An 18,470-nucleotide genomic window follows, 5' to 3' on the forward strand; every position below is an offset into this window, starting at 1 on the left:
GGAAAACAAGGCCCCCAGGCCCATCTATCTGAGTCTGTTGACAGTGTCTCCACTACTACACCGTTCTCTCCGGATCAAATGGCTGCCCTCAAGCAATTAATGACACAGTTAGGCACGTCTCTTGCTCCTCCTATGTCCAACCTTGCTTAAACAGGTAGTTTCCTTGTTTCTTCCTCTCATTCTCCCTTATGGTTACTTGATTCGGGTGCTACTGATCACATATCAAGTAGCTCTGAGGTCTTCCATACTTATATTCCTTGTTCCGGTCGGGATAAGGTACGTGTGGCTGACGGTTCCTTGTCCCCTATTTCTGGTAAAGGTTCCGTTTCTTGTACCTCTATAATTTCTCTTCCTTCTGGGTTGCATGTCCCAAAATTATGTGCTAATCTTGTTTCCATCTATCGTTTAACTAAGGAGTTGAAGTGTTCTGTTCACTTTTTTTCTACCCATTGCCTTTTTCTGGATCTGGTGACGGTTGCAACGATTAGGTATGGTCAGGTCCATGATGGGCTCTACTAGGATTCTCCACTGGCTGTGCCTCCTCCTGTGGCAGCTCATAGTCTCCGTTCTAACAACTCTCTCTCTCTTAACTCCACCAGTGGCACCGTCGTCTGGGACATCCTTCTTTTCATATTTTACGTCGTATGTTTCCTATTTTAGTTAAACATTGTGGTTTGGAACAACTTAAGTGTGATGTATGTGAGTTTCCTGAACATACACACACTTCTTACTTTCCTACTGAAAATAAAAGTGACATTCCTTTTCTATTATTCATTCAGATTTTTGGGGTCCTTCTCGGACAATTGATAAGAATGGCTTTCGTTGGTTTATTACTTTTATTGATAGCTGTACTCGTCTGACATGGGTGTACCTGTTGCATAATAAATCTGATGCCTTCTCTTGTTTTAAATCTTTTCATGCCATGCTTTGTACCCAGTTTGATGCCACTGTACGAGTCCTTCGTAGTGACAATGGCACTGAGTATATAGATGGGGAGTTTCAAAAATACTTTGATTCTCAGGGTGTTCTTTCCCAAACATCTTGTGTTAGGACACCTGAACAAAATTGGATCCCAGAGCGCAAGAATCGTCATCTCTTTGACGTTGCCCGGGCTCGAATGTTTGCTGATGGTGTTCCTAAATTTCTCTGGGGCGATGCCGTTCTTACTGCTGCCCACCTTATTACCGAGTGCCCTCTAGTGTACTTAACTTTAAGCCCTCAATTTCTTTTCTCCCTGATCCTACAATTGTTTCTAGTCTTCCTCCTCAGGTATTTGGGTGTGCCTGTTTTGCCCATAATTCCTCTCCTCTAAGGTCCAAACTTGATCTTCGGGCTCTAAAGTGTGTTTTCCTTAGTTATTCGGCTTCTCAAAAGGGGTTTAAGTGTTATCACCCTCCTACTCGCCGTTTGTATGTCACTATGGATGTCACTTTTCATGAGTCTCAGGTGTATTTCACGTCACCTCTCCAGGGGAGAGTCTTGAGGAAGAGCCTCCTTTTATTATTGATACGTCTCCTATTTAGGGTATGCCTCCCATTCAGGGGGAGCCACCATATCAACCTGTAAGAGATGTGATCACTTACACTCGGAGGTCCAAGGAACAAGACGCTAAGGAGCAAGACACCACTGGTAACCAGCCATACCCTTCTAAAGCACCTCCATCGGATCCATCAGTATCAGGTAATATTTCTCCCATACTTGATATTGTATCTGTTATTTCTTCAGATCCTCCCATACTTTATATTATACCTTCTGCTCCTACAGTGGACGATCTTCCTATCGCTGTTAGAAAAGGAGTTCGCTCCTGTACCAAGCATCCGATTTCCAATTTTGTTTCCTATGCATCTTTATCTCCCTCCTATAGGGCCTTTGTTTCTTCGTTGTCTATTCCACAGGGTTGGAAGGAAGCCATAAATGATCCGAAGCGGAAAGCTGCAATAGTTGAGGAAATGCTAGCATTAGACAAAAATGGTACCTGGGAACTTGTTCTTCCCCCTAAGGGAAAGAAATTAGTTGGGTGCAAGTGGGTGTTTATAGTCAAGCAGAAGGTTGATGGAACAATTGAGCGGTACAAGGCACGCCTGGTGGCTAAGGGCTTTACCCAAACCTATGGGATTGATTACCAGGAAACCTTTGCCCCAGTTGCAAAGATGAACTCTATCAGGGCATTGCTATCTGTTGCTGGAAATTGGGATGGAATCTTCAACAATTGGATGTCAAGAATGCATTTTTGAATGGAGATCTTGAAGTGGAAATTTATATGGATGTTCCTCCTGGCTTTACCACTCCTTCTAGTGTCGGACCTGTCTGCAAGTTGAAGAAGTCGTACGGCCTCAAACAGTCTCCTAGGGCATGGTTTGGTCGGTTCATAAAACTTATGATAAGCTTTGGATATAGACAGAGTCAAGCTGATCACACCTTGTTCACAAAGGCAAAAGGTAACTAGGTCACTACTTTGATTGTCTATGTTGACGATATTGTGATTACTGGTAACAATGATGGGGAGATCTCCAATCTGAAGGCCTTACTGGCAGCATAGTTTGAGACTAAGGACCTAGGAACCCTTCGGTATTTCCTTGGGATTGAAGTGGCTAGATCTAATAGAGGTATCTTCATTTCCCAAAGGAAGTATGTTTTGGATCTCCTTAGTGAGATAGGTATGCTTGGGTGCATGCCTGCAGATGCCCCTATGGAGGTCAATCATCAGCTGAGCAGTGCAATGGGTGACTCTGTTAATAAAGAGCAGTACCAAAGACTTGTTGGCCGTTTGATCTACTTGTCCCACATCAGGCCCGATATTGCTTATGCTATGGGTATTGTTAGCCGTTTCCTTCATGATCTCAGGACACCTCACCTAGATGTTGTGTACTGGATCCTACGGTAGTTGAAATCCGCTCCTGGAAAGGGTATTTTGTATTCTAATCAGGGGCACTTGAAGATTGAGGCCTTTACTGATGCTGATTGGGCTGGATCTATTGATGATCGGCGATCTACCTCTGGGTATTATACTTTCCTTGGAGGGAACCTTGTTACTTGGCGTAGCAAGAAACAATTTGTCGTATCTCTATCTAGTGCTGAAGCCGAATATCGCACAATGGCCCAAGGGATTTGTGAGCTGGTCTGGCTTAAGAGCCTACTGAGTGATCTCCGAGTTAATGTTGAAGGTCCTATGCGTCTGTATTGTGATAACAAGGCAGCCATCAGCATCACCCACAACCCTGTTCAGCATGATAGGACCAAGCATATTGAGATTGATACACTTCATCAAAGAGAAGCTTGACCAAGGGACTGTCTACATACCCTTTGTTAGTACTGCAAATCAGTTAGCTGATGTGTTTACCAAGGTTGTTCATTGTAAGGCATTTCATCTTGATGTCTCCAAGTTGGGCATGTATGATATATTTGCACCAACTTGAGGGGGAGTGTTGAGATGACCATAGTTAGTTTAATTCTTACCTTGGTTAAGTTTTATTATTTACTATTTACTGTAGTAAATCTTTTGGATAGGGAAGCTTAGTCAGCGTAACTTGTAGATAGGGACGCTTAGTCAATGTTATCCTACTTCCCTTATTTGATTTATTGTAATCTTCTTATAAATAAGAAAGACTGTCATTACAAGTCAAATCATTCTCTAAATCTTTGATTCTCAACTTCATCTGATGAGCTTATTGCCCTCCGACGCCTTTTGACACGTTCGGACTTTCTTGCACCAGCCATTGCGAGTTATGCTAATTCCACCCCTTCTGGTTCATGTATATCCGTCTATGGCTATACTATGTCTATCCCTTCTACCCTTGGATTATATACTCTGGGGCTTTTGATCATATGACAAGCCGTTTGCCTCTTCTCTCATAATAGCTACCTGTCCTGGTAATGGTAAGGTTAAGTTGGCTAACGTGACTTACTCTACTATTCTGGGAATGGGCTTTGTTAGCTGTACCCCTTCTTTTTCCCATTCTACTCTATTGCATGTTCCTTCTTTTCCCACTAACCTTTTATCCATTAGTAGTCTTATTTCCAGTCTTAATTGCAAAGCCATCTTTTTCCCGTCTCATTGTGTTTTTCAGGATCTGGTGACAACGGAGACGATTGGCTCTAGTAGGGTACGTGGTGATTTGTATCTGCTTGATGATAGTTTGACATTGGTTTCTGGTCAGGCTCTTTAGACATTTTCTACGTCACCTCCCATCTGTGAGTTACTACAATGGTATTGTTGGTTGGGGCATTCTCCTTTGGGAACTTTAGCTAGGGTTTTTCCTTCTTTAAAAAATTATAATTCGAGTAAGTTTTTTTGTGAGGCATATGTTTTGGCCAAACAATTTGGATCACTTATTCTGTTTCTGGAAATAAAAGTGCCACTCTTTTTTCATTGGTACATTCTGATATTTGGGGTCCATCCCGCTCTGTGTCTATCAATGGTTATCGGAGGTTTTTCTCTTTATTGATTGTCATTCTCGGACTATTTGGGTTTATATGGTGCGAACCAAGGCAAGACCTATTGCTTTCAGTAGTTTCACCACATGGTTCAAACTCAGTTCGGTGCTATCATTAAGGTCCTTTGAAGGGACAATGGCCGTGAATACTTCGAAGGGTCCTTTTAGGCTTACCTTTCCGATAATGGGATAATCCATCAGACTAGTTGTGTGGATACTCCGGCTTTGAATGGGGTTGTTGAGCGGAAGAATCGCCATCTTTGTGAGGTAACACACTCTCTCATGTTTGAGATGCATGTTCTTCCCTAATATTGGAGTGGCACGATTCTCACTGCTACCTTTCTTATCAATCGAATGCCTTCTCGGGTTCATCCTTTTTACTCCCAATATTGGAGTGGCGCGATTCTCACTGCTACCTTTCTTATCAATCGAATGCCTTCTCGGGTCCATCCTTTTTACTCCTCTTTAAATCTTCTCCAAGGTTCCATTGCTTTTCCTATTCCTCCTAAGGTATTCGGTAGCGTTTGTTATGCTCGCGATCATAATCCTCATTAAAAGTTTGATCCTCATGGTCTCCGATGCATTTTTTTGGGGTATGCTCCTACTTAGAAAGGCTATTGGTGTTTTCATCCTTCCACTTGGCATTGGTTTGTGACTATAAATGTTGTCTTTCACAAATCTGCGTCACATTACACTGCGACACCCCTTCAGGGGGAGTCTCCTTCCATTGTGGAAGATGTATCGCCTCTTAAACTTACTATCCCTGCCTCTATCCTTTTTCATGGGGAGAGTGACACTCCTACTTCGCCGCGGCCAGAGATACATGTTTATAGTCGTAGGCAGTAGACTCAAACCACTACACATCCAGCATCTAACCTACTATCCTCTCAAGCATGATCTTATCCCCTTGGTTCCAGGTAATTCTCCTTCTGTTAATCCATCCATTGAGCTGCCTATTGCTGTTCGTAAAAGCACTAGGTCTTGTACTTTACATCCTATTGCTAAAATTGTTTCTTTTCCTATAGTTTTATGTCTTCTCTTTCCTCTGTGTCCATTCCCCATATCTAGTAGGAAGCGAGTGCAGGCTCACAATGGCAGACAACTATGATTGAAGAGATGTAGGCTCTGAAGAAGAATGACACATAGGATCTAATGTGTCTTCCCCCACAAAAGAAGATAGTTGGGTGCAAGTGGGTCGTCACAGTAAAACAAAAGGCTGATGGTACAGTGGATCGGTACAAGGCCAGACTTGTTGCTAAGGGCTTCACTTGGACTTATGGGATTGACTATCGAGAGACTTTTGCTCCAGTTGCTAAGATGAACACAATCTGTGTTATCTTAGCTTGTGCCGCCAACTTAGATTGGGATCTCCAGTAGCTAGATGTGAAGAATGCCTTCCTTCATGGGGAACTTGAGGAGGAACTGTATATAGAAATTCCTCTTGGGTTCACTTGCTCCAATACCTAAGGGAAGGTATACAAGCTAAAGCGTGCATTGTATGGGCTGAGGCAATCCCCTCATGCTTGGTTTTCTATAATATGGTTGCTACAGGCGACTCTCAAAGCAATGCCGACCACACTCTATTAATCAAGAGATCTGGTGGGAAGATTTCTATCTTGATAGTCTATGTAGATGATATTGTTGTTATTGTTGATGATCTAGCTGAAATCTCTCACCTCAAGAGATACTTGAGTGAGGAATTCGAGATAAAAAATCTAGGACAACTTCTTTACTTCCTTGGCATTGAAGTTTCCAGATCTTCTCGTGGGATCTACTTGTCTCAGCGGAAGTATGTGCTTGATCTTCTTTCTGAGACAGGCATATTGGGGTGTAAGCCAGTAGACACTCCTATTAAAGCTAATGGTCAGTTGAATAGCAAGGAAGGTGATCATGTGGATAAGGGGAGATATCAGAGATTAATAGGGTGCTTGATCAATCTTTTTCATACACGCCCTGATATAGCATTTGCCATCAGCCTAGTTAGTCAGAACATGCATGATCCTACTTGACTCACATGAAAGCTATGCTGCATTTTCTCCAATACTTGAAATCTGCCCCTGGATGTGTCATGCTTTTATCTCGTCGTGATCACCTTCAGGTGGAGGCCTTCACGGATGCTGATTGGGCAGGTTCCCTTGATGAACGAGGGTCTATTACTGGTTATTGTACCTTTATTGGTGGTGACCTTGTTACATGGCGAAGCAAGAAACAAACCGTGGTTGCCCATTCAAGTGCTGAAGCAGAGTTCCGTGCTATGGCACATGGCATTTGTGGACTCCTATAGCTTCATGGTCTTCTCACAGATTTCTGTCCCTACCAACATTCCTATGAAGCTCTTTTGTGACAGCAAATATGCTATTAGCATTGCTCACAACCTTGTCCAACATGATTGAACCAAGCATGTGGAGATCGATCGACACTTCATCAAACTTCAAAGAGAAGCTAGATGTGGGTCTTATCATTGTGCCTTTTGTTCCCAGTAGTGAATAACTGGCTGATGTATTTACTAAAGGTCTTGGTAGTAAGACGTTTCATCTTATTATCTGCAAGTTGAGCATATGTGATATATATACATAATACACCAACTTGAGGGGGAGTGTTGTAATAATGAGTTTTAGTGAAAGTGTCTGATGCCAAATGGACCCTAAGGGGTTTAATATTCTTTGTAATTCTTTGGAACTTTCTCTCCATTATCATAAATAAAGAGGGCTGGTGTCATAGTTGACACAAGTCATTGCCCCTTCCAACACTTCATAAGTGTTGTATTTAATTGTCTGTTTTTTTTTTGGTAGACAATTGCCATTATTATCATTACTTGTAATTATGCAAAGTTTATATTATAAAGAAATTTGCTGTCCTAATGTTTAGACTAATCTAGTATACCTGTATGGTCAAACTTTTCTTCTTCTCCTTTTCTTCTATGCTACACTGATCATTACCTATTCCTATTTTGTCATAACTTACAAAACTGAAAAATTTAAATTGGCAAATAACAACTTTGTATATGTGAAAGTATGAATTTTTTATATTGAATCTAGAGCAAGGATTTAGTTCTTGGGTATCGGATCGGTATTGGGGGTTGTTGATACTGTTACGATACCGATCCTGGATCAACTCTTATCGGTCTGGATTGATAAATTTTGCCCGTACTTTTCATTAAAAAAATGGGTTTTTTTTTTTTTTTTTTTTTTTTTAATGATATTAACCCTGTTCTGATACCGATACAGCTGATCCAATACTGATACCTAAACCCATGATCTAAAGTTAGTAACTACTTCCAATACTTTTGCATTTCTAGTTCCCTCTTTCAACTATTGTTTCAGACATGCAGTCTAGGGGATGAAAAACGTTTACAAGCTATAGCTCCAAGTTACAAACTACAGTTGTAAAGGGAAAGTTAGGAACCAATTTCCTCTTGTTATAAGTAAAATAGTAAATACATGGAATCGTGTTATATCTTGTCTACGGTTGTGTAATTAGTTCTAAATATTCATATATCCAAAAATTTATGAGATTGGTATGACAATTTGATGTATATATTTGTTGTCAGTCTCATATGATTATTGTCTGCTAATTTGTCCCATTTCTTTTGGCTGGTCAGTTACAAATTCTTGTTTTTAAGTTTAGTTTAAGCTTTGTAGCTATTCTTGGTGACCCATGGGGCCACGACTGATTACAATAAAAGCAGGTAAACACAAGCACAAGCCACATCAAAGAACAAAAGCAGATACACATAGTCTACATCCACGGACAAGCATCTGGCTTCACTAATAATATTGAATAGCAAGAACCACCAAAGCTCAACTCTCTCTAGCACTCACCTGGGACCTTGAACCCTGTACATCCATTACCCTTGCTCTCAAAGCTTCCGGAACCATAGGACAAGATCTCACCGAGATCTCGGAAATTTCTCGGTTTTGAGAGATTTTGAGACGAAACGACATATAAGATGCTAATAATACAATATCTCGACCGAGATTTCAGTATCGCAGTGAAATATCGGTTATCTCGACTAGTTTCGACCCAATCTCGGTTATCTCAACTATTTTCGGCCTGTCTGTGAAAAAACCAACCCCCATCTCCTATTTGCTCCCTTTTTTAGCCAAGTCTTACCCAAAGAAGCTTGGAACAAGAGGATTTGTTGTTCAACAACAACAAAATCTTACCCAGCTTTTGTGATTCAATTGGAGAAAAATTTGATTCACCATAAGCAACAATATAGTCGTTATGATCCAGCTCGCCACTCGTTTCAAAATTAGGAGTCTAGGACTCTAGAATGGGTATAAGGTGAGTCATCCACTTGTATTGTACTATTGTTTACTCTAATATATGTGACTCATGGAAAATCTAATATATGTGATTCAATAATGTATGATGACTAATTTATTAAATGGTTTATAATTTGATGTCTTTTAATCTTATTGCTTATTTAAATTGTTTATTTGAATTATGTGTTCTGGTAGTACCAAAGATTGTGTAGAATAGCTTAGGATGGAGATTGTATAAAGCATAGACTACCATCCTAGGGTCCAAAGTCAATGTACCATTTTGGGTTTGATGTTTTAAAATTTAATGTTTCACTGTGTTTAGAAGGCCTAAAATTGGTTGGATGACAAGTTCCAGGACCTAACTTTGCCATATGAAACCCAACCCTGAAACTTGCTGGAAAAAATTCAAGGTTTCTGTGAGATCTCTAGATATCTCGGTTTTGGGCCTGACCAAAACCATGCCCGAAACCAAGACCTCGAACCTTGGTTGGAATCCACCATTCTCTTGTACTTTCTCATTCTCTTAACAGCCAAGAGAGAAACTATTAGAAAGAAGCTAGTCATGTGCATGAGGTCTGGATGTATTTATAAACCTCTAACCCTTAGGCCATCCCCCTTTTTACAAGTCCTAAGGGAACGTACCAAGACACCAAGACATGTATTATTGAAAATAGAAAACTTGAAGCTGTTCCAGCCTTAGTATATATGGTACTGATTCTGGAGAGTAAATTTTTCCTTTTGAAGAATTTTTCCTTCTCTTTTATTACCATTGTTTTTGTATATAATCTCCTCTTACTTCAAATTATGGTTGGTAGAACTTATAATACATAAAATAAAATAAAAAATTAAAATGGAATAGAAGAAACCCCCTCCCAATTCCCTTTGTAATTTTATTGTAACAGAGGAAAAGTAGAGAACAGCCAGAAAAGGGGTATTCTTTTACTCTATTAGACTAATACAAGATCACTAAATAGACGTGGAAGAATGCAGCTGGTTGGATAAATCCCTATTTATAAAAGCTTCCTATTAAGAACCCTTTGTAGAATGCTTATCTGCTCGAGAAGATCCAACACTCTGTCAGAATGAGATGTCATAGACTGGAATATGAGATCTAGCCCGTCTAATCTTGTGGTATTATCTCCTTGGATGCATCTTCCTCTGATACATTGTGTTGATATATACGTAATTTCCTTTCTTTTCCAAGTATTGCCAACCTAGGAGGTTCTTAAAACATAGACATAAAGGTGTTCAGTGGTGCCAAGTTGAGTCTGCAATGCCTGCGGGACCGGAAATGACATGGATGATCTTACCATGTGATCCCTGTAGGCACCTCCTATACTAGTGAGTAGTGGAAAATGCTTCTTGGGGGGCCCGAGGGGTTGGTTTCCACTAGTATCATGGTATGTGATAGTAGATGAATATGAAGAAGATCTGATAAACACTTGCAATGCTCATGATTTAATGTAAAGTTAGCAATCTCAAATGCAAATTTGTCATCCTTAAACACAACTCAAAGATGGGATTAAATATGAAAATTGAAAACAAAGAAGAAAGCATCTAATGTAGTACTAAATTTGAAAGAATCAAATAGTAGCCAGTTGACAAGGATCTATACTCAAAGGATGGTCCAGATGCAAATAATGAAGACTAGGAGTGAAATAAGATAGTAACTATGAACGAAAAACAAACCAATAACTGTGAGGGGGCAAAACAGTAATTTCAACTATGAAGGAAGAACAAAACAATAACCATGAAGGGGCAAAACAGTAATTTCTAGCCCAAAATTAAGGTAACAAAACGCAAACAATCTCTGATTTCAAGAGTTAACTTGAAACAACAAATGGAAGCAAAACAATAAAATTTTCCAGATCTTGAGAAGGGAAGAGCAGAATTGGTATTTTGCAAATATCTAAAGATCAAGTCATTAGAAAGAGCAAGTTTTGAATCAATCTCCAAATTAGGGTTCTTGAATGCTTGGTCAAAATTTGAGTTCGATTAGATGGCTGAATTGCTTAATCTGAAAAAAATGTGTAACATCCAACGATAAAGGTTCGAATATTGCGACTTGGTGCACTGAGTATGCCTTTTATCCAATCTTCTAGAAGACTTGAAGAAATTTAAGGAAAACTAGAAAACCAAAACTTACTTGTTGTTGGATGAAGAAGGTGATAGAAGAAGAAATGAAAAAGATGAAGGATTGAGATGAGATAAATGTGGGTGGGATGGTGGGATAGCTATCTCAGCCTGGGCCTCCCACCTCCCACCCACAGCTATCTCAGCTGTTGAAGAATTCTTTCTCAGAATTTTGGGAGCACAAAGCTGCAATTTCATTAATAAATTTGTATTTAATGTTGTAGCCTTTTAATTTATATAGAAGACTTAGAACTGACTCAAACACTAGAAAGGAAAGGCCTAACCCAATCCTTAACTAATTGGGAAACCTGTTTTTTTTTGGGTGAATAAAAAATTCATTACCAAGGAGAAAAAAGGAAACATACAACCCTTAGAAAAGGGGGAGGAGGAAAGAAAGAACTAGCTTAAGGGGTCACATTCCTGATGATGGAGCTAGGCAACTCCTAGGAATTTACAATATGGCAGTTTCTAGGGGTAGGATTACAAGAAGAGGAGAGCCTTGAGATCTTATCTTTGACATTGAAGGAGATGGAGCACCAAATCTTGTCCAGAGAGAGAATTGGTGGTCCATTTCCTGTGATTTCTTTACATCCAGATCTGATTGATTGTTGCACAGAAGGCAAGCTTGCCCACGAGGTTGCATATGGAATGTCATGTCCATCCAGATCCTTTCTCTATTGAGAGGGAGAATTCTTCTAGAGGGCCAGCATTTGGCAAGAACCATTTTCCAAATAGAATTGGAGACTGCGTAAGCAAAGAAGAGGTGATCCACTGATTCCGGCTCATTCCCACAGATGATGCAGAGAGGGTTTGCCGGGATGCCTCTTTGAATGAGGAAGCTATGAGTGGGCAAGGAGTTGGTGAAAACTCAGGTAGTGAAGTTGTGCCTCGGGATGTGATGAGGGAACCATACTAGTCTTTGCCAAGGAGAGTCCGGACCATGAGTTCTAACAATATCCTAAGTAGCCTTGACACAGAAGGTCTTAGTGGACGAGGGCATCCAAAGGGTGGAGTTGTGACAATGCCTCTGGCGATCCAAGCAGGGCTGAGGAGGATGCTGGAGGAGACCATGTGCCAGAGGAAATAATATTAGCTACGAGGGCTAGCTTGGGCAAGCCTGAGCTGTAAATATTTCTAGCATTGATAACATGAGAGAACTCCTTTGGGATGCCATGGATTAAGCCAGAGATAAGTAGATAGACCATCACCAATGCGAAAAGTGATAACTGGGGATAATTGGGGACAGGTGACCATGATCTTCCTCCAGGCCCAAGAAGAATCAGCCCGGGGTTTCATAGTCCAAAAGGAATCAGCCCTTAGCAGATTCGAGTAAACCCATTTGACCCATATGCTTTCCTTCTTAGAGATAATCTTCCAAGACAGCTTGATGATTCCGGATGAGTTCATATATTTAATCCTTTTTATGCCCAGACCCCCTTCCTCTTTTGGAAGGCAAACAGTAGTCCAACTAACCGGATGAAGGAAACTCACACACTCACTTCCTTTCCACAAGAAGGAGGCAAAAATGGACTCAAGCTTGGACATGATGGAATCCGGCAACCCGAAGGTACCCGACAGGTAGATGTAGGAGCCTTGGAGGACTGATCTAATGAGCACGAGCTGGCCAGCAAAGGTTAAGAGCCTTCTTTTCCAGAGCTAAAGACGTTTCCTGAAAAGATCAAGCATAGGGGTGCAGTGATGAGTAGAAAGCCTAGCCGGAATAAGAGGGAGCCCTTTCACCGGAAGCTAACCCCAGCTAAAGCCCGTTTGGCCAAGGATGGAGGCTTTGGCAGAGTCGGGAATCCTAGCGAGGAAGATAAGCGACTTAGGCGGATTGATGCGAAGCCCAGAAATAGTGGCAAATTGGTTCAAATATAGCATAATGTTGTGCATAGAAGAAGGGTCAGCTCTGAAGAATATCATCTAAGTCATCAACAAAGGCCAGGTGGGTAAGCTTGATAGCTTTGCATTTTGGAATGGCAGAGATGAGGTTCTGATCAGTGGCCACTTGCAGGCTTCTGGAGAGTACTTCCATAGCCAGGCAAAAAGTGCAGGGAGATAGAGGACAGCTCTGACGGATCCCCACAGTGGAGGAGAAAAAACCCATTGGACTTCCGTTGGCCAGAACTAAGAAGCGAGGAGCAGCAGCAATACAATGATGAATCCAATTTGTGAAGACCGGGGGAAAACCCATAGATACGAGGACCTCGGTGATGAAATCCCATCTCAAGGAGTTAAAGGCCTTGTGAATATCAATCTTCAAAAGGGCAGTTGGGGAGTGGGATGTTCTGTCAAATCCTTTAACAATCTCATGACAAAGGAGGATATTATCACCAATGCTTCTTCCCGGAATGAAGGCCGATTGATTGTCACTGACAAGAGAGCCCACAACTTGCTTGATTCTGTTGGCAAGAATCTTAGCTATGAATTTGTATAAGAGATTACATAAAGAAATTGGTCTGAAATCATTCATAGCTTCTTTAGGATAAGGCAAAGGAAAGTGTGACTTATCCCCTTATTCTGGCTAGGGTTGACGAAGAAGCTTTTGATTGCTCTGATCAGATCATCCTTGATGAGGTCCCAAGAGGAGGAGAAAAATCCCATGCTGAATCCATCAGGGCCAGGAACCTTGCTAGCCTTATGGGAGTGAATGGCCACAGTGATCTCATCATATGAAGGGATAGCCATAAGCATATCTGACATAGAGGCAGGGATGATCTTATTTAAGAGACTGTTCGGAATGGGGGAGCCAGAGGTAATAATAGGCTTATACAAGTTCTCAAAGTAATCCAAAGCAACCTTCTTAATCTCATCCACTTTGCAAACAAGATTCCCTTCAGGAGTAGACAATCTGGTGATGGAGTTGAGTTGTTTCTAGGTTTTACAGATATGTGGAAATAGGCAATATTAGAATCTCCAAGCTCCAACCAATGGATTCTGGATTTCTGCCTAAGAAAGCTCTCTTCTTGAGCCAAGAGAGAAGAGAGGGCATCAGCTTCAATCTTCTCTTCCTCTTCCAGAGAGAGATTGAGGTGGTTAGTTTGAAGCTGAATCTGAATGGATGAGAGCCGGTCCCTGCAAGCAATAACTTGAGAAGAATATTCCCCAAGGAGTTAGTATTCTAAGCCTTGAGAGCCTCTTTGACATTCCTCAGCTTCTTTGTCAGGGCTAAAAGGGGGGTGGAAAAGGCTTAGACAGGTTTCAGCCAAGCTTCTTTGACAATGTTGGGATAGTCCGGATCAGAGGACCACATGTCAAAAAATGTGAAAGGTTTGGGACTAAAGGAGATGTATGGCTGGATAAGGATGGAGATGGGGCTATGGTCGGATGTGTGAAGGGCTTCAAAAGTGGCATGGGAGGGGGGGAAAGGCAGAGAGCCAGGATTCATTCACAAGAAGTTTGTCTAGCTTATAAGCAATCCGGGATAGGCCATATCTTTATTGCTCCAAGAGAAATTGACTCCGGACCATTTGAGATCATCAACCGCAATATCAGTAATGCAAGCATTAAAGGCCTCAACACTAGCAATATCAAGGCCCCCTCCACCTTGTTTCTCATGATTATACCTGGCCACATTGAAGTCACCGCAGAGCTCCCATGGTTGCGAGCCAATCTGATTAGCTAAGAGCTTAAGATCATCCCACAAAGAGTCCCTGTCAGCTTTTCGGTTAGAAGCATAGACTGAGGTGAAAAAGAAAGAGGAGCTGTGAGCAATGTTTGTGATAGAGAGGTGGAGAAACTGGGAAGAAGAGGAAACCAGGGAGACATTAAGCTTGGTTTTATCCCACATAAAACAAATATGACCATTTGGGTGAGAGGAATGGTTAGACAGGATGGCCCAGCCTGGGCCATGGTGGTAACAATTCTGGCCATAGAGGATTCCTTAATGTGGGGTTTCAATCAAACTACAAAAAGAGGACCGAAGCTCTTTGATTATAGAGCGCATTGCCGCGTGCTTGGAAGGGGGATTGAGACCCTTGGTATTCCAAAAAAAGCCTTGGGACATCAGGCAAGATTGGAAAGGGGCAACGAATGCTCTGCAAGGGAGGAGCCGAGTCTCAGGAACAGGGCGAGAACGCCTTCTCCTCTGGTAAGATTTAGGAGCAGGGGTTGGGGAAAGGCCTAGGTGCCGCAGGTTAAGAGAGGCTTTAACTGAGTGCGCTTTAGGAATTTTGGCCCCTGGGCGACGTGAAACCTTGGGCATATTTGCAGGCTTGGCAATAGCAGAGCTAGGCTAAGGCAATGAGGACTCCCTTGGAGCAGTAGGTGAGGAAGGGTCCAGTTGGGTTAAGAGATGATCCATGGGTTGGCCCAAGACAGGAGGGTTCAAACAGGTCGAGTGGGGGTCCAAAGGAAGGCCCAAGGCAGGGAGGTTTGGGCTTAAGTGTTGGGCTTTGGAAAAGAGGCGGTGGGCTGAAGAGGTGTGAATGGGCTTCGCAAAGTAGGAGGAGCTGGTGGGCTAGGCCCAGGAGGGTTGAGGCCTCCATCTTGAACCGAGGGCATGGGAGACGTGCTAACAGGAACACGTGGATCCAAAGTTGGGCAAATACTTGTTCTTCGAGAGGGAGGCTTCCATTTTGTCGTTGAGGGGTTTCCATCTGGGACATCAGCGGAGAAGACGGCACAAACCCAAAAGTATATTTTAAGGTTTCCACTGATACCGTCAAAATTTTCCACATTTCAATAGTATCCCAGGACTCCGATACCAAATACCATGTGACTTTTAAAAGTCGCTGGTTTCGATCTGTATCAACCAAAATTCCCACATTTCGACCGAAATGTGGGAATTTTTATTGAAATGTGGGAATTTTCGAGTGGACCAATGGGTTAGCTTTTAGAAAACCTTCTTAAATGAGATATCAAGCCTTATGATTTCAAAATTTTGACCCTTTCCCCCTATTTCTTCTCTTTGAAGTGGGAAACTTGGGAAAACACTCAAGATTTTGCCCTTGTGCAATCAAATCTTCATTCTAAGCTTGGATCTTGTACATTCATAGCAAATTTGCCTAAGAAAGGGAGCTTGGACCAAAAAGGTAAATCCCATCTTCCCAAACCTTGTGTGCCATCCTTCGAGAGCACTGGTTCATTTGGATATGGTGGTGGGTATGGATAGTATACTGGATCTTCTACTTCATTTGGACAGGAGCTAGTTCAGGGGGTGGAACATCTTTTGTTGACAATATCTTTGGGTATCCATCCCAGCCTTGTGTGCCACATCCACATCCTATCACTATGACTAAGCCATTCCTAAGCTGGGATACCTAGCTAATGTTGACGATGCATCTTATAGATGGGCAGTGACAGACTATCAAAACAATTGGGCCCAAAACATGTCATGTGATTCGTATGTGGTTCATTTAGAGGAGTGGCTGCAACACCTGCAGTGGTAGTAGCTCGTGGACTGGAACCGCGTAGACACTTTACTTGGAATTGGCTGTTAAGTTTTGAGTGTTGACTGTTGAGACTTGAGAGATAACTCACAATTATGTAATACTATTATTTATTTTGGATCCTTTACATTATGTTTTGTTTGTCTTAAACTTTTATTAATGTATTTCACATTTTTAGTTAGTAACTTATATCTGTACTTATGTAGTATAGTTTCAATCAACGACTCAACGTACATTAGCAAACTTTGGACCACACGACAAGTATGACTTTAGGTGTTTTTTCCATGAAACTAATTATGTGAATGGGTTAGAAATGTCTAAAATAAAACGTAGACAAAAAATCGGGCAAAAAAAAAAAAAAACATATTTTGAGGGTCGAAACCAAAGTTTCCACCAAACTGGGAAAAATTCTCTGGTTTTCTTGAAATTTTCCTAGTTTCGACCAAAATTTTGGTCTCCCCAAGGATCAAAACCTGGTCGAAACCCGATACCTTGAACCTTGCCCAGAAGATGCCTCAGACGATGAGTCGCTATCAGAGTCCGAGGAGCTCTCCTCTCTGGAGAGCTAGGGGAGACCGAAGAGGCTTTAGCAAGAGAGGAGTCATCGGAGCTACTGACTGCCTCGTCTAGAGCATGGATGGTGACGGAAGGAGCCTGGACGTAGCTATCACCCTGGCCGACAGGATGAGTTGAGACATCGAGGTTGTCAGACATCGCCTCTAGCACAGCGAACCGATTTTGCCTAGCTGGAAAAGGATCTTTCAGGCCCTGAAGCTTTCCAACAGCCACAACAGCTCGGTGATTGGCGACGGGTCTTAGAGAGTTTCTCCTCGGGCTCTCCCTCTTCCTCTTGCCGACTGCCTAAGAGGAGGACGAGATCGAGGCTCCGTCATTCTTGACTGATCATAGTGACGTAAGGAGCCGATGGCGGAGGCGTGAAGGGTGACTGAGGGGTCGGACGCAGAGGACCCATGGGGGCAGGAACCAGAATCGTGGCCAAACACTTTGCATCCTAGGCACTGCGGCAGCTTCCAGTCATAAAGATTGGGCTGCTGGAAGGTAAAATCTTCCCCGCCTTGAATGGAGATTGATGACGAAAGAGGGTCGACTGCTGCCGTCAGGCGGTCTTTTCGATTAGTGCAAGCATCGGAGCAAAGAGGGGTACCCAGGACAGAGCCAATTGCACTTAGGCCATCAGAACACCAAAAGTGCAAAGGAAGCCCAGGGAGAGAAACCCAAAGAGGAATTGTGGAGAAATCCACGCGGTTCATGAGCATGTGACGGTGCCAGGGGTGAAGGAAAATAGGGGATCGACCAACAAGCCATGGGGCACCCTCCAGGCAGCTCAGGTGGTCCTGCTCATCGGAGAAGCGAAACAAGAAGAATCTGTGGTCGAGCAGGAAAGTGTCAATTGTTCCCGACGGATGCCATTGCTTCATAAGAGAAAGCTTCACAATGTGGAATGGAGGCCTTTTGCCTAGAAAATGACCCACTAGGGAATTGCTCCATTGGGAAGCCTCCGAATCGTGGAGACCCTTAGGACAAACAGCAATACGATCATCACTGAGAGAGACCGGAGGGACAAAATGCAGATGCAGGCTCTCAGCGGGTGGGGGGGGGGAAGAGGTACGTATGATGGAAGTGGGAGTTCCAGGGAACACCCAAGGGGGGAGGAGAGGAGGGCGAAGCAGAGGAGTGGGGGCTGGACAAGGCGGCAGGGAGGAGGGGACCTCGCCAGGTGGATGCCATGGAAACTCAGATGAGGAGTACCATGCAAATGCACTCTCAGCTTGTGAGGAGCATAGTTGTTCCTGCATGCATTGTCTTTCAGTCTAGACTGAGGTGAAAAGGAAGAAAGAAAGGAGGCTTGAGCAATGTCTGTGATTGGGAAACCTAAACTGACGAGGAAACTGAAATAACAAAGAAAATAGACTCAAAACAGGAAACTTACTTAGCATAGGACTGAAGCTATTTGTCCACCAAATAAGTAGATAATTGGACTCATAATAGAACTCCTAGAAGACACTTAAGACTCCAACATGGTATAAAACTCGAACAAAACAACCAAAACATATCAAGACTAGGAGTATAGGACTCTAATTAAACTAATGAAGTAAATCTCGTTTTCCTATATTCTACCCATATTTTAGGCCCATTAAAGTGACCTATTGCAAGAAAATCCATGGGACCAAAGGTCCAACACCCACATAACCCAACCCAAGGCTTATTTCCAATAAAATAAACCA

At 42.4% G+C, this 18,470-nt stretch overlaps 1 protein-coding gene across 2 annotated transcripts in view; it reads left to right on the top strand.

Annotated features, from left to right (window-relative positions):
- Positions 1-18,470, top strand: part of LOC122081775 (protein MODIFYING WALL LIGNIN-2) — a 62,391-nt gene that overhangs the window by 21,058 nt on the left and 22,863 nt on the right. The window lies entirely within an intron of this gene.

Source organism: Macadamia integrifolia, chromosome 6 (genome assembly GCF_013358625.1).
Source record: "Macadamia integrifolia cultivar HAES 741 chromosome 6, SCU_Mint_v3, whole genome shotgun sequence".
NCBI lineage: Eukaryota > Viridiplantae > Streptophyta > Magnoliopsida > Proteales > Proteaceae > Macadamia > Macadamia integrifolia.